Genomic DNA, 17345 nt, shown 5'->3' with positions numbered 1-17345 from the left:
TACAATACGTCATTAAATACCAAACATTAGCTAAAGACACTTAAGAGTTCGGTTCCAAACTAATACTTAGTTCTACAGAAATTTGGGCAGCATTTCCCCTGTAAATGCAACACCCCGAGAATTCAACTCGGCCAAATTCATCAACAACCATACCAACAACACACTAACAACATCAATAATCCATTCTAAACGTATTCTAACATTAGCAACCCTTTACTACATAATTCAACGATATTCATTATATTCGATTCAACTACTTATATTCCAACCAATATTCATGCTCATACGTTCAATTTCCAATCCAAGGCCATTTAGACAATATTCAAGAACACTTTAAACAATTCATACAATGTTTCAAACAATCCACCCACACCACCATCTTACCCGAAATCTCCCCAATTCAACATAAACAACACTAACCCATTTCCTTCTTCCAAAACTCATAAACTCCACCAACAATCTATACGTTAACAATGTCATTATTATAAATATAAAATCTACATAAGAATCACATTAACTTCCAAATCAGCCCGTAACCATCACAACATCAATTTGAATCATTAAATTTTCATTTTCATCATAGAATCCATAACGACGACGACTAAAATACCACGAAAGATTTTGTTCATTCATTGCCACACTAGGCAGCCCATTTTCGGCCATAACACCCACACACACAACATTCATGATTTCCATCCATTTCTACCCAGTACAACAACATGCAAACATGCTAAATACAATTAATTCATCACCCCTACATGACACACACACCACACGGCCAAACCCACACACCCACGGTTCAACACCAACATCCGTATTTTCATGATTTTCATTCATTTCTACATACTAAAACATCCACAAACCATTCATAACATATAAAAGAGAGGATTGAACCATACCTTCTTCACCCACTTCTCCCACTCGGCTAGGAATAAATTCAGCAAGAATAAGCGTTTTGTTTGTTCCAACGACTACTCCACGTTGTACAGGGCCTTCCAATTAGTAGAGAAACTAGAAGAAAATATTTTTGGGATGAAGATTTGATCTTCACTTTTTTTTTCCTCTTGGCCGAATGGCCTCTTATTCTTTTTCTCTCCAAGTTTTCTTGAAATTTCCAGATGGAGAAGATGATGAAAATAAGATGACTTAGTCATCTTTTAGTTCATATATTAGCCAACCATGTGGCCATGGCCCACACCAAGGTGGCCGGCCACATGGCCCCTATTTTTTTCCCTTTTTTTATTTTTATTTTTCATGAACTAAATACTTTGCAAAAATAACATTCAACCCCCAAATTTCCTTAATATTCCATACCACCATATCATGCACACTTATATCTTAAAATACAATTATGGTTAAAATCTCGACTTCGTACCCCGGAATGGTCTTGTCCCTAACTTATCAAGGTTGACTCGGATTATCCCGACGTACGAAATACGGGATATAACAAACTTGGCTAGGGTTGATGCTTTGCAAAAACGAATGGTTTGATTGTTCCAACAACTATCTCACATTAACAAGGACCTTCCAAGGGTTGGAATACTAAAAGAATTTTTTTTTATCACTATTCATGGTTATCAATTTTGGTTGCCATGGCCGAATGGTCCCTTTTTTTTTTTTTTTTCTCCAAGCTTCTCCAATTTTCCTTAAGTGTAAAAGATGATAAATATGTTGTCTTGCCTTGTCATGACTTATATATATATATATATATAACCCCTACAATACAAGGTGGACACATGCCCCACCTCATGGCTTGAAGCAATTGGCCAACCCATGGGTGGGAGCCCACACCCCACACCCACGGCCACATGGCCTTTTTTTTTCTTTTTTTTTTTTCATTTCATGAAATTATAAATTTCCTAATTCCAAATTTGTCCTTAATATCCCATACCAACAAAATTATAAGCAACTTGTGCCTTAAAATAAAATCGGAGGTTAAAAGTCTCTACCTCGTATCCCGAAATAGTCTTATCCTTAACTTATCGCAGTTAGCTCGGAATTTCGCAATGTACAAAATACGGGATATAACATCCTCCCCCCCTTTAGAAAATTCGTCCTCGAATGTTAAACTAATCTTATAGGGTCTTATAAGCAATTCGGGGAGTGTCTCTTTTATAGCTATCATATAGAATTCATTCATCAATCAACATAACCAATCAAGGAGCTTAGATTACCTGTAGGCATAGAAAATAGGTGGGGATACTTCTTCTTCATCTCCTCTTTAGCTTCCCAGGTCATCTCCTCCCTATTATTGTTCCGCCACAATACCTTAACGGAAGCCACATCTTTATTACGCAACCTTCTCACCTGACGATCCAATATGGTTATAGGCTGCTCCTCATAGGATGGCTCCTCTGTCACCTGAATATCCTCTATAGGGAATACTCTGGAAGGATCGCCTATACATTTGCGAAGCATAGAAACGTGGAAGACTGGATGCACTGCTTCCAAATTAGATGGTAGGTCTAATTCATAGGCAACCTTGCCTACCTTACGGACGATCCGATAAGGCCCAATATACCTCGGACTGAGCTTTCCCTTTCTGCCGAATCTCATAACCCTCTTCATGGGTGACGCTTTCAGAAATACCCAATCGCCAACCTGGAACTCTAAGTGTCGATATCGATTATCTGCATATGATTTCTGTCAACTCTGAGCTACTAGTAACCGTTCCCGAATGAGTTTCACTTTATCGAACGTTTGCCGAATCATATCCGGGCCAATTAACTTAGTTTCGCCAACATCGAACCAGCTAATCGGTGACTTTGCGCTTCCGGCCCATGAGCCTCATACGGTGCCATCTGGATGCTTCTAGCATACGAATAGTACGCTCCGTCCGTCGGACAGGGTGGAATCTGTACTAAGACTCACAATGTGTCCCAATCCCTCTCGAAATGATCTCCGAGAAGTTAGTCAGATGCTTGGGCACCTCATCGGATATAATAGATGTGGGAACTCCGTGAAGTATTACTATCTCCTTAATATATAATTTTACGTAATCCTCAGCTGAATAAGTAGTCCTGACTGGAAACAAAAATGGGCTGATTTTGTCCCCCTATCAACGATAACCCATATGGAGTCATACTTCCGTGGAGTGCGAGGTAAGCCTGTAATGAAGTCCATATTCTGGAATCCTCGACCTCATGTGTTACTCTTCGACTTCCTTAAAAGACTTTAACTGTTCCTCTACTTTTTATCTCTTAATCTCAATCCTTCGACTGGACTACCCAGAATATCATAACTACATTGTCCTTACAAAATCTTTGTTCTTCTTATCAAGTGCTCACTTAGTATCATTTTTAACATACCAATACTTGTAGGTTGCGTCACTATTCTCGTACAACTTGTATAAAGTATATTCAATTCTTCGACATGGTCCTTCCGTCCCCTGGTTCATTCTGCTCCATATATCTCGTTCATACTGAAACTCGCTCGTCCTACTTTGTCATATTTCTTTCCCTTCCTTTAGTTACTCTTGACTTTCTCATTTCTTACGATAGAGGATTTCCTGTCCCCTCTTCCTTATTACTTGCAAGTTGCAATATCATTAGCGAACAACTCTATAGCCAACATCTTGGCCTTTAATCCGGTATAGCACCGCTAACCTTCATAATATCTCTTAAGTTATTCAATACCATTCGCTTGTCATACTCTTTCTCTTCATACACATCTATTACTTGTTCTTCCGCCCGTCGTCTCTCTTGGAGGCTTAACTCACTCGTTTTTCTTACTTTTCACTTGTCCGACGTTGGATATCCTTACCTTCCATCTAATCACTTTCTTTCTTCTCCAAATATCATAGCATTAGAACTTTCCAAGCTTATTCTGTTGTGGAAATAGCATCAATTTGCTTTGTAACGTTTGTCACTTTAACCTTACTACCCTGTCTGGTCGATGCCTCTAATATGCCACCACGTCCGTTACTGGAATACACATACCTTCTGATATAGCCATGTATGGGGTGTCACATGCATACCTATATATATAATTACTAGCGTCTCGCTTACAAAATATTTCCAAACGCTACTCAAGCTTACCCTAATCCTAGAGCAGTGATGCACCTTCTTTCTCTTCACCGGTCTAATCCGTCCCGTCCTACGCGACCTCGGGGTTTACGCCCCACTCCGCATACTCTAATTTCCCTTAGGCTACTCTCTTGCTCATTTGCTTCTTATGCCTGATTTTGTAGGACTTTTAGAACACTTCCCAGGGGGTCACCCATCCTAAAATTTCTCTCACTCCAGCACGCTTATGTCACACCCTAATTTTCATTAGGGTGTGATGGGCACCCGACCCTTATTTAGGGCCGAGCGAACCCGCTGACTTACATAATACTCATAATCACGCTGGCTTTCCAAATCATGACACGAATACATAACAATAATTTTTCGAAACACAATATACTTCTTTTTACCTTTCTCGAATCAAAGAAAACTTGTAACATATAAAAACATATAGAGCTTATAATACAACGCAAAATGACACATCGACTTACATAGCCGCTTACATAATCGACATCTTATACCCACGACACTGTCTGCAAAGTCTCTAGCATAGTCAGATACCATAGCACCTATATATACTGACTCGGCAGCACTCCGGAGAAAATGGAGCTCGCCAATCCCGCTGGAACATCTTCTGCTAATACCTTGACTCACACAGGTGTACACACGTGGCATGAAACGCGACCCCCCCGAAGAAAAGGGGTCGTACGGAATATGTGCGAGTATGCAAAGCGGGAAATACATCAAAGCGAACTATAAGCGAAATGGAAACCACCGAAAATAAGTATAGGAACCGGAGAGTCGTAACTTGCCTATGTAACCCTTATCATGCATATACGTATGCCGGTGAGCAAAACGTATCATCATCATGTCAATTCGGAGATCATATGCGGTACGGAAAACGATTTAGTAATCGAATGTCGAATACTTAGCTTATTCTTTTTTTTTTTTTGGGAAAACATGTTTGTCTCATATATATATAAAATAGATCATACCATAGTAGCTGACATTAACCGATGTGGGATTCGCCTAAACCAATGTGGGATTCGCCTAAACCAGTGCGGAATTTTACCTCGCCACTGGGTTTGCCCCACCACCGGCTCCGAAACCAATAGATCATATTTCATAATACATATATATATCATATTATCACATCAGACAGAATCATCATATTATCATATCATCAGATTGTCACATTATCAGATTATCGCATCATCAGAACAAACTCATTATATTGTCAGATTTCCACATTATCAAATCATTATATCATCGGATCAAACAGAATATCATATCATATATCCTATGCGGTCCATAATGGGACCCGGCGGACGGAACGTGGTCGCCTCTCTCGCTTGGGCGCCACAACACATCATACTTCGGAAGTTTTCATATCTCCTGCATCTCCGTCACACATCATATCATCATATCGGAATCATATCATATTTCAAAACTCATCGTACTTCGACACATCATATCATATATAATAGTCGCTCATCATACTTCGGAAGCTCATCATACTTCGGATTGTGCGCACGATAGTACCGGCCCGGGACTCGGCGAAGGAAGTAACAAACATATGCACGAACGAGAATCGGGGATCTATATGCATCTCCAAACATTTACACGGACTTAACGAGAAGTAATCAAACAAATTATCATTTACAAGCCAAACAATAGTCAATCAAGTTTCTTTCGAATATTATTCGGAACATATCAAATATAATTTAGCAATCAGAGTTACGTATCAAGATCATATGCAAACGGATTCTCATTTCATACATTTACATAGACTTAACGGAATAGCCAGACAAATTATCATTTACAAGCCGATGGCATAGTTAAGTCAAATCTCTTCCAGACATTATCCGAGACTTATCAAATAGAACTTTAGGCATCATAATCACGTATCGGAATCATATATATATGAATCTTTATTTCGAACTTAACAGATAAGTGAGTAGTCATATTCGGAAGTCAGATTATTAGCCATATTAAGTTATATTAACAAGGTGTTAGAACTATTTAACGGAACGTCTTGCGGGCCACGGGCAAATACCAAACCGGTCCCGAGCCCGCCTATTAATGTCGGGGATGTTATACGTTAGGGAACCTCCCACGAGCGTTTCGGAGCGATCCGAGCCCATATGTGAAAGATACGGACGTTCGTAGTTTCTGACTCTTTTATGAACATATTCTTATTCAATCATACAAAGGCATAGAAACCATAATTTGACTACATTATGCATACGGATGTCAAGAAACAAATAAGATTCACGGACATGCTCGGATCGCAGGAGTAGAGTTACCTCGGGGAGTATATCATAGCCTATTCATACTAAGACATGCCAAAGAAAGAAAGGTGAGCTTTACATACCTTGGCCGCCCTCTAAACTAATCCACGCTTACGTCTCGGCTTCTCGCGATCTACAAAAATGTCATTGGACACCCAACATTAGCCATAAGCTGTTATATCCCGTATTTTGCACGTTGGAATATTTTAAGTTGGATTGCGACAAGTTGTGGATAAGACTTTTAATTTCCGATTTTGTTTTTATTTTAATGCACAAGTTGCATATTCATCTTTTCATTGGTATGGAGTGTTAAGGGTAAATTTGGAATAAGAAAAAGTTTGGGATGTTGAATAAGTTATACAGATTGTATGGAGTTTTGGACATATCCAGGTATGCAAATAAAGAGATCGGTATGTAAAAGTTTTAGGTCTCGAAATAATTTCCGCGGATGAAACGATGGGTTGTCACTAAAGTACTACTACGATGCTACGATCTGCTACAGTGACTTCGGGCAGCTTTATAAAGGGGCTTAACCCCTCATTTTCAGCCAAAAAAATCAGACAAAAAACATTCCAAATATTCTAGAAAATTCTCCAACCTTTCACCACTAACTTTTAGCCCGAAACCAGGTATAATTCTCAAATTTCGGTCCAGACAGCGTATAGTTGCGACTTCAAACTGCGTATTGAGGCTTTGTGGCTTAAGTTCAAGGTGGAGGAGTAAATATATAGCATTATTATCGAGGGAAAGGTATGAATCTCTTTCTATTTGTGTTAATATTGGCTTATTTACGGAGAAGGAGGCTGTAAAATCGTTATAAAATGGTTACGTGATGGAAATATGGGACAAACACCATATGGAATGTTTATGAAGTATTTTGAAGTTGGAAATATTATGGTTAATGTTGATATTGTTGGAATTGTTGTTGGTATAGTTTATGAATTTGGAAGAAAGAAATGTATTGTTGTTGTTTCCATTGAAATTGGAAGGGTTCGGGTAGTGTTGCATAATGGTTGGGTTGTTTTGAATTAATTGTTGATGTTTTTAGTATGGTTGTTGGTATTGTTGTTGATGATTTGGCCGAGTTGAATTCTCGGGGTTGTTGAATTTATAAGGGAAATGCTGCCTAAATTTTTGTAAATAAAGTGTCAGCCTAGAATTGAATTCCTAAGTGCCGATGACTAATGTTTGGTATTTATTGACGTTATTGTAGCTCTTGGAGAGCCCGAGACTTAAGTTTGGATTAGCCTAGGAAGCAAACCAGGTATGTAAAACTTACCTTTCCTTCTTTTGGCATGTCTTAGACGGGATTAAGGTATGACATGATTTGTGCCTCGGGGTAACTCCATTCTTAAGTTTCGAGTATGTTTGTGATTCATATTTGCTTTGATGTTGGCATCCTTAGTATGGTCAGGCTGTGGTTCGTATGTCTTTGATATGATTGGGTTTGAAAAGTTGTGTAAACGGTTTTACTCGAAAAGATCTTATGTCTAAAAATGTTCGTAACTTTCATGAACGGTATTGGATTGCTTTGAGCCCGTAAACGATTCTTATTTGTTTCTTGATACTCATATCCTTAATGCGGTCGAGTTATGATCCTTATGTCTTTTGTATGATTGAATTTTTAAGGTTTTCAAAAGAGTTTTGTTTTTAAAAGAGATTTGTTCCTAAACGATTTCGAAACTACGAACGACCGTAACTTTCAAGAAAGAGCTCGGATCGCTTTGATATCTTCGCAAACGATTTCATGACGAGTAATGATTTTAATTTTCATAGGCGGGCCCGGATTGGGTTGACGCCCGTCCGTAGGTCCCGCGACTTTCTACGTTTGGTTTTAACGACCTACTTTTGAAAAAGCTTAATATGACTATTTTCCCGACCCCCCGAGTATGATTACTTATTTAAGCATCGGGTTTGAAATAAAGACTTTTATATACATGATTTTGATACGTAACTATGGTTTCTGAAGTTCGGTTTGATATGTTCCCGAGTGATATTCGGAAGAAAATCTGATTTGACTACTGTTTTGGCTTACAAACGATAGTTCACTTTGATTATGCTGTTGAGTCTTTGTAAGTGTTTGTGTTGTATATGATATTCCGGAGACCGTTTGGGTTCTGGCGCGGTATGCCGGTGTGTGTGACATTGACGGCGGGTTCTGGCCGCGGTATATGTGTATATGGGATATTACCGCTTTGGGTTCCTGGCCGCGGTATGTATATATGGGATATTACCGCTGGGTTCCTGCCCGCGGTATGTATATATGTGATATTACCGCTGGGTTCCTGGCCGCGGTATGTGTGTATATGTGTATGTGTGTATGTGTGATAATGTCGTTGGGTATATGGCCGCGGTATGTGTATGATATTGACGCTTTGGGTATTTGGCCGCGGTATATGTGTTTGATTTTTCGCATATATGAGACAGAAATGTTTTCAAAGAGAGCGAAGCATTTGGCATTCTGATTATCGTATGTGTCTTCTGTACCTCTTAAGTATGATTTGTACGGCAGAAGCAAACACTTGGGTATTACGCTATTATGCACTTTCCGTACTCCCGACTTCGGTTATGACTTCGTTGTTTGTATTTCATGCTTTGCATACTCGGTACATATTCCGTCACCGACCCCCTTTCTTCGGGGGCTGCGTTTCATACCGCGCGGTACCCACGGATGAGCGAGATGATGTTAGCGAGAAGATGTTCGGCTGGATTAGCGAGCTCCATTTCCTCCCAGTCTTCGAGTCGGAATGCTTTGTATGGTATTCGGAGTTATGTTAGAGACTTTGCAGACAGTGTCGTGTGTATGAGATGTCCGTTTATAAACGGCTATGTAAGCCGATGTTTCATTACGCATTGTGTTATGAATTTCATGTGTTTATAGATTTTATTTGATTAGAAAAAGACGAACAGTATGTTTGTTTTCCGAAAAATTTTCCTTCTGCATTTTGACATATTTTGCGGGCCCGTATAAGTATGAATATTATGAAAGTCTGCGGGTTCGCTTGGCCCTAGGTAAGGGTCGGGTGCCCATCACACCCTATCGGATTAAGGGTGTGACATAAGCATTAAAGAACCCAATTCCAAGCCGTCACTTCTTTTATGAAAATTTCGGCAGCACCTCCCTTATATATTCACCAACCCCGAGAATTCAACTCGGCTAATATCAACAACAACCAAACCAATAATCATAATAACAACATCCATAATCAATTCATAATGCATTCTAAGCAAGTCGCACAATATTTCAAAACAGCCCGTGCAATACACAATGCACCCGAAACCTTCCAACTTCATTTGGAACGTTCATAACATATTTTCTACTTCCCAAGTTCATAACTGCACCAACAATCCCATACACTACAACATTATTTTTGTAAATTCAAGAACTACATTAGAATCACATTACATTCTCAAATCAGCCCGCACAATTACGACTTTCGTTTGGGTCATCAAACCTTCATTTTCACTACATAATCCACAACAAACAACCACCAAAATACAACATAAAATTTGGTTCACTATGTTCCACCGAAAACAGCCCCTTACACGGCCAAGCTCCATCATACCTGATTTCATGAATTTCCTTTATTTTCTACACATTTCAACAACACACAACATATTGAATACAATTAATTCACTATCTCCACACAACACACATAACACACGGCCACACCTACACTCCCACGGCTACACTTCAAACACCACACTTTCATGAATTTCATTTATTTTCATACTTCATAACACTCACAAACCATTCATAACATGTGAAAAATAAGATTGAATCATACCTCTTCCATTCATCTCCTCCACCTCTCGGCTAGGACTCCATATTGCAACAACGAATGACTTTCTTGTTCCAACAGCTACTCCACATCGACGAGGGCCTTCCAATTGGTGGAAAAGCTAGGAGGAATTATTTTTCCATGATCAATTCCCATAGGGCTGCATTCGACGACGGTGGCCGACTCCCTCTCTCTCTTTCCTTCTATCTTTCTTGAATTCTCTTGGCTTGCAAAATAAGGAATAAGCCTCATGTCTTCCTTACTTGCATATATATATATATAGTTATAGGCACATGACTAGTCATGTGCCTCTTGGCCGTTTTTCCCCTTTCTTTTTTTGTCTCCAATTTTCTTCAATTTTCTAGAATTTTCCCTTGGTAATAAAAGATGAATTTGCTCACTTAGTCATCTTTTTAATCACATGTATGTTGCATCATGTGGGCCATAGTCCACTCCAACTTGGATGGCCACAAGACTTCTCCCACAAGTCATGAATAATAATTTTCAAATTCCAAGTTTGCCCTTAATGCTCTATGCCAATAATGTCTACAAGCAACTTACGCCTTAAAGCAAAACCGGAGAATGGCCTCCCCCTTAACTTCCCGCGATTGACTCGGAATATTCCAATGTACGAAATGCGAGGTATAACGAGAAATTGATGGTGTTTATGCTAGATTTTGATGAATCTAAGGTTATCGATCATATATCTTCCACTATTAAACTTGAATTCTTGAATCAAAGAGTTAGGGTTTATACCTAAAATTGGGGGTTTCAAAATTAGGTGGTTCCTTGATTTAAATCAACAATTAGTTGTTGGGTTATGATTTAAATCAGCAATTAGTTGTTGCGTTATGATCACCTAGTGCTTAATTTGATATTTTGCTCCCGAATTTCCCGTTTTGAATTGTGGTCCCCGTTTTCCTAAATTCTAGGGTTGGATTTGACCTAAATTGAAAGATAGCAATATTAGTATCATTCTTTATGATTTCTAATCTAGATTTCGAATATGCCTAGACAACTTTGGTTTTGAGACTCAGCAGAAAGGCAAGGCAAAGGAGTGATTTGTTGGTGTTGGCGATTCGGTCATCTAGGTAGGTTATGGATTACCCTTGGTGATACTTAGTATAGCGAAGCATACATTTAAATTGTATTGTCGAAGAAAGCATGTAAACCTTCGGGTATGAAGTTGGGTTGGATTTTGTCTTAGGTTGGGCCCTGTTGCGTGATTGGGGCTAGCCACCCCGCTGTGTTGTGACCTGATTGTTCTATTGTGTTGGCTTGATGCCACATGTTGCTAGTAGTTATTGGAATCTGTTGTTCCTTCTTGATTATGATATTGTTGGCGTACCCCATTGTTGGTACTTGTGACTCTGATTTATAGTTGGCGTACCCCTTTGTTGGTACTTGTGATATTGAGCATGATTATTGATGTTGATACATGCATTGCACGCACTCTCATTCTTCATGATACACTATTGAGACACTGATGAAACATTGTGATGAGCATGGCTCGGTCTTTAAATGAGAGTGATGTGAGAGTCCGATATCCGATGTTAGTTCTGGAATCGTGGATTGAGAGAGTCCATGGACTACGCGGGTCCCCCAGGATGGTGTAGGTGAGAACTCCCCGTGGGCAAAGATCCAGGGTCCCATCTGTCTGTCGAGGACGGGTGGCACTTAGACTTTGCGAGTCACCTTGGGCTGTGCTACCGAGATGTCGATATTTCCGTCCGGAGTACATGTGTACACAGCATTTGCATGGCATTGCATTTCATTGCATTGCATCCATACATTATTGCATTGCATTGCATCACGGCTTGATTTGGAGATGATTTGATGTTGTACTTGTGATGTTGGATTCGGACTTGATATATTGAGAATTTGCACATTTGGGATTAGATGCTCTACTTAGGCGTTGACGCATACTTGGCTTCTATTATGTTTGACTTATACTTGTTGGTTTATCTGCCTATCTTGCTTTATTATCTTAATTGTGTTACCTATGCTTAGTCGGCCGATAATGCCTACCAGTACTGTTGTATTGTACTAATCTGTATTTCTTTGCATTCCTTTATAAATGCAGAGTATCAGGTTGGGTCTGCTTCCATCACTCGTGGTTGATTGTCGTCTTCAACACTGTTGTGAAGTTCCAGGGTGAGCACGGACGCTCTCGCTTTGAAGGCTCTTTCCATTTTATGTCTTATTTTTGTTATTCTGAGACATAGACGGATTTATGTATTATTATTCCAGACTTGTATATTTTCATTAGAAGCTCTTGTGTGACTTAGACTAGACCCTGGGGGTATTTCTTATTCCGCACTATCCTACTATATAATATTGTGAGACTTACGTATTTATTCTTTTTCGCTTGCTCGATCATTTATTCTTGTCTTTACTTATCGTTGGGTTGAGGGTTCGCTTACCGAGGTGGGAAAAGTAAGTGCCCGCACGATTTATGTAAGATTGGTTTGTGACAGTGATTGTTTAATTGATATCTGATGTAACCACCCGTTTGGTCGTTACGGCTAGCTTGACCCCGTTGATCCTTCCCGAGCTATATCAGTGTATATTTTACCTGCGCGGATAGGTGGTATGCTTTTCGAGGTCTTTGGATATGATTTGGGTGACTTTGTGGGAAATTTGGGCTTAAAGTGAAAAAAAAAGTTGACTCAAAGTAGACTTTTTAGTAAACAGACCTTTTTCGGGAATTCGTCGATTCCAAGAGGTCCGCATGGTCTTTTAGAATTGGTGTGTATATTCGGTTCGGCTCCCAATGCACTCGGGTGCATTTTGGGACTTGGGGCGAAAAGTTAGTTTTGAGATATCGGGGGTTGACTCAGTCAATAAGACCTTCGATGGGAATTTCGAGGCTACGAGCACATTCATAACGCGTTTTTATGTATATCTGCATGTTTGACCGAGAGGTTTCGGGATGATTCCAGGTATCGATTCCAAGTTTGGAAGACACCAGAAATTTTTGGTGTCTGGTGACCGCTTTAGCGGTGGGGTGACCGCTATAGCGGTGCTACTTTAGCGGTGTGGTGACTGCGGAAGCGGCTGACGGACCAGATTCTTATTTAAAAGCCTTATGAAAACCCTTACTCCTCCCATTCATTATATTACATTTTCTTAGCATCTTGGAGGCGATTTGAGGAGAGTTTGGTCAGATTATCATGAGGGAAAGTTCTTTAATCTTAATCTCTTTCATTTACCTTTTCTAAGTAAGAATTCATGGTAGTAAATCCATATAACTTGGAAGATTCTGGGTTTCTTTCTTGAATAAGTTGTTAATTATAAAACCTAGATTTGTTGGTGGATTAAGCTTGATTAATTATGGAATTGATGATTAGAAATTATTATTGCATGATTCCTTCCTAATTAGTGGTTAATTTATAGAATTGGGAGTTAGGGTTCATACCCAAATTTGGGAGTTTTGCCTAAATCCGAATTTAAGTGATAGTTAGTTCTTCTAGATTATAATTGATGGGAGTTGATCACCTAGAACATTAATTTCATATTGAGACCTATAGATTCCTAATTTCATCTTTCTAGTTCATAAACCATATTCCATAGGTTGGGATTTGGATCTTGAATAGAAGTAAGGGTTGAATGATGTTTCTTCTTGATTCTAACTTCATAATTCGGATATGATTAGACTTCCATTATCACGAGGCTCAAAGGAAGGGCAAGACTAAGGTTTGACTATTGGAGATTTGCTGTTCGGCTTTCCAGGTAGGTTACGGTTTACCTTATGGTGAGACTTCAATTAGCGAAGCGTATGTTTAGATGATATTGTCGGAGAATGCATGTAAACCTTCGGGTACGAAGTTGGGTTGGATATGGCCACAGGTTGGACCTTGTTGAATGATTTGGGGGCTAGCCACCCCGTTGCGTTGTTAACTTATCTTGTTCTATTTATTTATTGGCTCGTTGCCACGTTGAGACATTGGATATTGGTGATCAGTGATATATCATGATTATGATATTTCGGTGCTTGACTTTGATTTGATATTGAGATGAGAATTGAGATTCCAGTGTGGCTTATTGTGTAGCCTTATTAGTGATATTGCTTGTGCGCCATGTGTGGTACTGTTTGGGATTGAATTGGTTGTTTGATATTACATTGCATCGTATTCATACTCATTTCCATGATACATTAATATTGCATTGTTATGGTACTGAGGATGGAAAGTGAGAAGGAAATACAGATGCGTTGAAACACATTGTATATCGAGTCATCTCTGGGCTGTGTGCGGAATGACTGATATGAGGTGTATTGGTGGGAATGGAGTCATCTCTGGGCTGTGTGCGGAGTGACTGGTACATGGACTTTTGGGGTCCCCCATGGGTTGTGCTGCCGAGATGTGATGTTCCATCGGTCGGAGTACATGTGTACGGTGCATATGCATTGCATTCATCATTCATACATTATTGCATTAGATTGTACCTCTTGGTTTTCTGTGATATGGTTGTGATATTATTGTGATATCTTTGGTTCAGATTGGTTATACTGAGACTTAGCACAGTTGGGTTTAGATGCTATAACATAGGTGATATGATTGTGATATACTGTTTTAGATTGGTTATACTAAGACTTGGCACAGTTAGGTTTAGATGCTATAACATAGGTGATGACTTGTACCGTGGACATTGATTCGTGTTGACTTGTACCTTGTTGTTTTACGTGTTTATCTTGATTTGTTGTCTTTATATACGTTAACTAGTTTTAGTCGGCCTATGATACCTACCATTACTTTTTGTTTTTACTGACCTACACTTGCTGCATTCTTTTATGAATACAGAGTACCAGGTTGGATCTACTTTTACTCCTCGTGGTTGATTATCGAGGTTACTGTCGAGTCCATTTAGAGTGATCATGAGGACGTTCGCTGCCCGAAGACTCTTCCTACTACTTATGTCTCACTCGTCATTCTGAGACATGATTTGACACTACTTATGTATTATTATCATTATTCAGACTTATAGTATTTGGTTTAGATCTTTGTGGTGTGACCAGATCAGATACTGGGGTTGGATTTACATTACTTCCGCACTTTCTTTATATTATTATCGTGAGACTTACGTTATTCTATTTTCTTTTGCTTTACTTATGTTTTAAGATTGTTGGGATAAGGGTTCGCCTATCGAGGTGGAAAGGTAGGTGCCCGCACGACTTAGTGAAATTGGATTGTGACACAAAGGCCAAAGAAATCGCATATAGAAGCAGGAATTATAATTGTAAGATATATCGAAAACCAACCAAGACTTGGAATTCTGATGAGTAGCAGAAAATCTGATCATTTACAAGCTTATTATGATACAGATTGAAAGCTTGCCCAAATACAAGGAAGTAACTGGTTTCTTGGTGAAGCATGGAGATAGTTTGGTATCTTGGAAGTCCAAGAAGCAATCCACTATATCTATAAGTTCAGCTAAGTCAGAATACAGAAGTACAGTTACAATTGTCTTAAAAATTGAATGGATTACAAGTTTGTCTAAAGAACTTGGCCAGAAAATTGTGCTATCAATGTATTTGTTCTGTGATAGAAAAGCAGCACTATAAATTGTTGTAAATCCAGTATATTATGAGAGGGCAAAGCATATCGAAATTGATTGCTACTTCATCCGAAGATACAAAGTGGATTAATCAAAACTCAGTTATTGGGAACCATGGATCAACAAGCAGACATCATGACCGAAGGTTTAGGCAGACCACAACATGAACTGTTATTGTCCAAGCTAAAAGAGCTCAATGTTTTCACAACTACTGGTTTGAGGGGGAGTATTGGAGATAGCAATATAGGCTAGTCATGTAATGGCTAGCTATGCAATTAGTGGACAGTTCTGTAAAAGTGATTAGTTGAGTAGTTAGGAAACTAATTAAGCTAATAAAATTAGTTAGAGAAGTAATTAGTGAACAGTGTCGGTGGAAATGTGCAAATATATGATGTAACTTTGAGCCGGTGAATCAAGAGAAATCCACTTAGTATACGTAAAGATTGAACAAGACGCTTCTTGTCAACTAAAGATCTAACATAACAAAAAAAAAAAAAAACAGAGGCCCTTGTACAAACAAGGGGACTAAATTGAAGGGGAAAAACTGCAGAATTTTTTTTATTGTGCTAAAAATATACACAAATGACTTATCTCCAAAGATTGATTGCTCTGACCAATTTCAATAAATAGCATGCAAACGCCTTATCTCCATATACACAGTAACTCTCATTGGATAAGACGCCCCTAAAGTTAATTATCCGAAATTAAAACATAAAAATTCAACTTCAATTATATAATTCCATCTTTGGAAGACATCTTATATGAAATGTATCTACAAAAAGTATCATTTGGGATTAATCCAATATGTTATGCAGATTGTATTCAATGTGTCAACTTGCTCCCCTTCTTTCTCGGTTCTCAATCTCGATATTTTCTTGAGCTAATAATTGCTTATTTATCCTCTTTTTTTGTGCCGATAGGTAAAATGAAAAGTTCTATGCAAATTACAATAATGTCCTCCTATTCATTTTGGAAAGTATTCTAGTTCGAGAATATAGAGGATGATTTCTGTAATGGATAGAGAAAAATATAGTGAAGCAAGAAAGGTTTGATCCTTTAGGCTACACAGTTAATTAGCTGTTACTGGAAAGAAATTGAAAGATATACACTTTTTGCATCTAAATTCTAATTGCATGGCTCCCATGGACAAATCTAATGGGACTCTAGGAACTACGGAGATTGCAGAGAATAGATCGAGAGTTTTTTTTATCACAAACATCCTCTCTATTTGTCTTCTGTTGATGTTCCTGGAGTAGTTTAGGTCGGAATACGGTTGATAAGGATGGAGAATTACTCTTTATGGAGCCGAGCTATGCAATTGGTGTTGTTGACCAGAAACAAGCTTGGATTTTTCGATGGGACTATAGTTAAAGAAGATTTTGAGTAAGATCAAGGAGTGCAATGGGACCATTGTAATGCTTTGGCAGTTTCATGGCTAACACCCAAGGTAAGTAAAGATTTATTGAGTCGAAATCTTTTTAGATCTAATGTGCATTTGCTCTTCAAAGACTTGAAGGAGAGATTTGGTAAAGTAAACATGTCTTTCAATTGCATGAGGAGATTTTTCATTTTGACATAGGGAGTTGCTTCAGTTTCTGTTACTCATGACTAAAGCAACTCTGGGATGAGTCTGACTCTATTGTTCACCCTCCATTATGTGATTGTGAGAGGTCGACATATTACACAAAATAGTTCGAACAATAGAGATTGCT

Source organism: Lycium ferocissimum, chromosome 9, assembly GCF_029784015.1.
Source record: "Lycium ferocissimum isolate CSIRO_LF1 chromosome 9, AGI_CSIRO_Lferr_CH_V1, whole genome shotgun sequence".
NCBI classification, from domain to species: Eukaryota; Viridiplantae; Streptophyta; class Magnoliopsida; order Solanales; family Solanaceae; genus Lycium; species Lycium ferocissimum.
Note: the sequence above shows the minus strand (reverse complement) of the source record.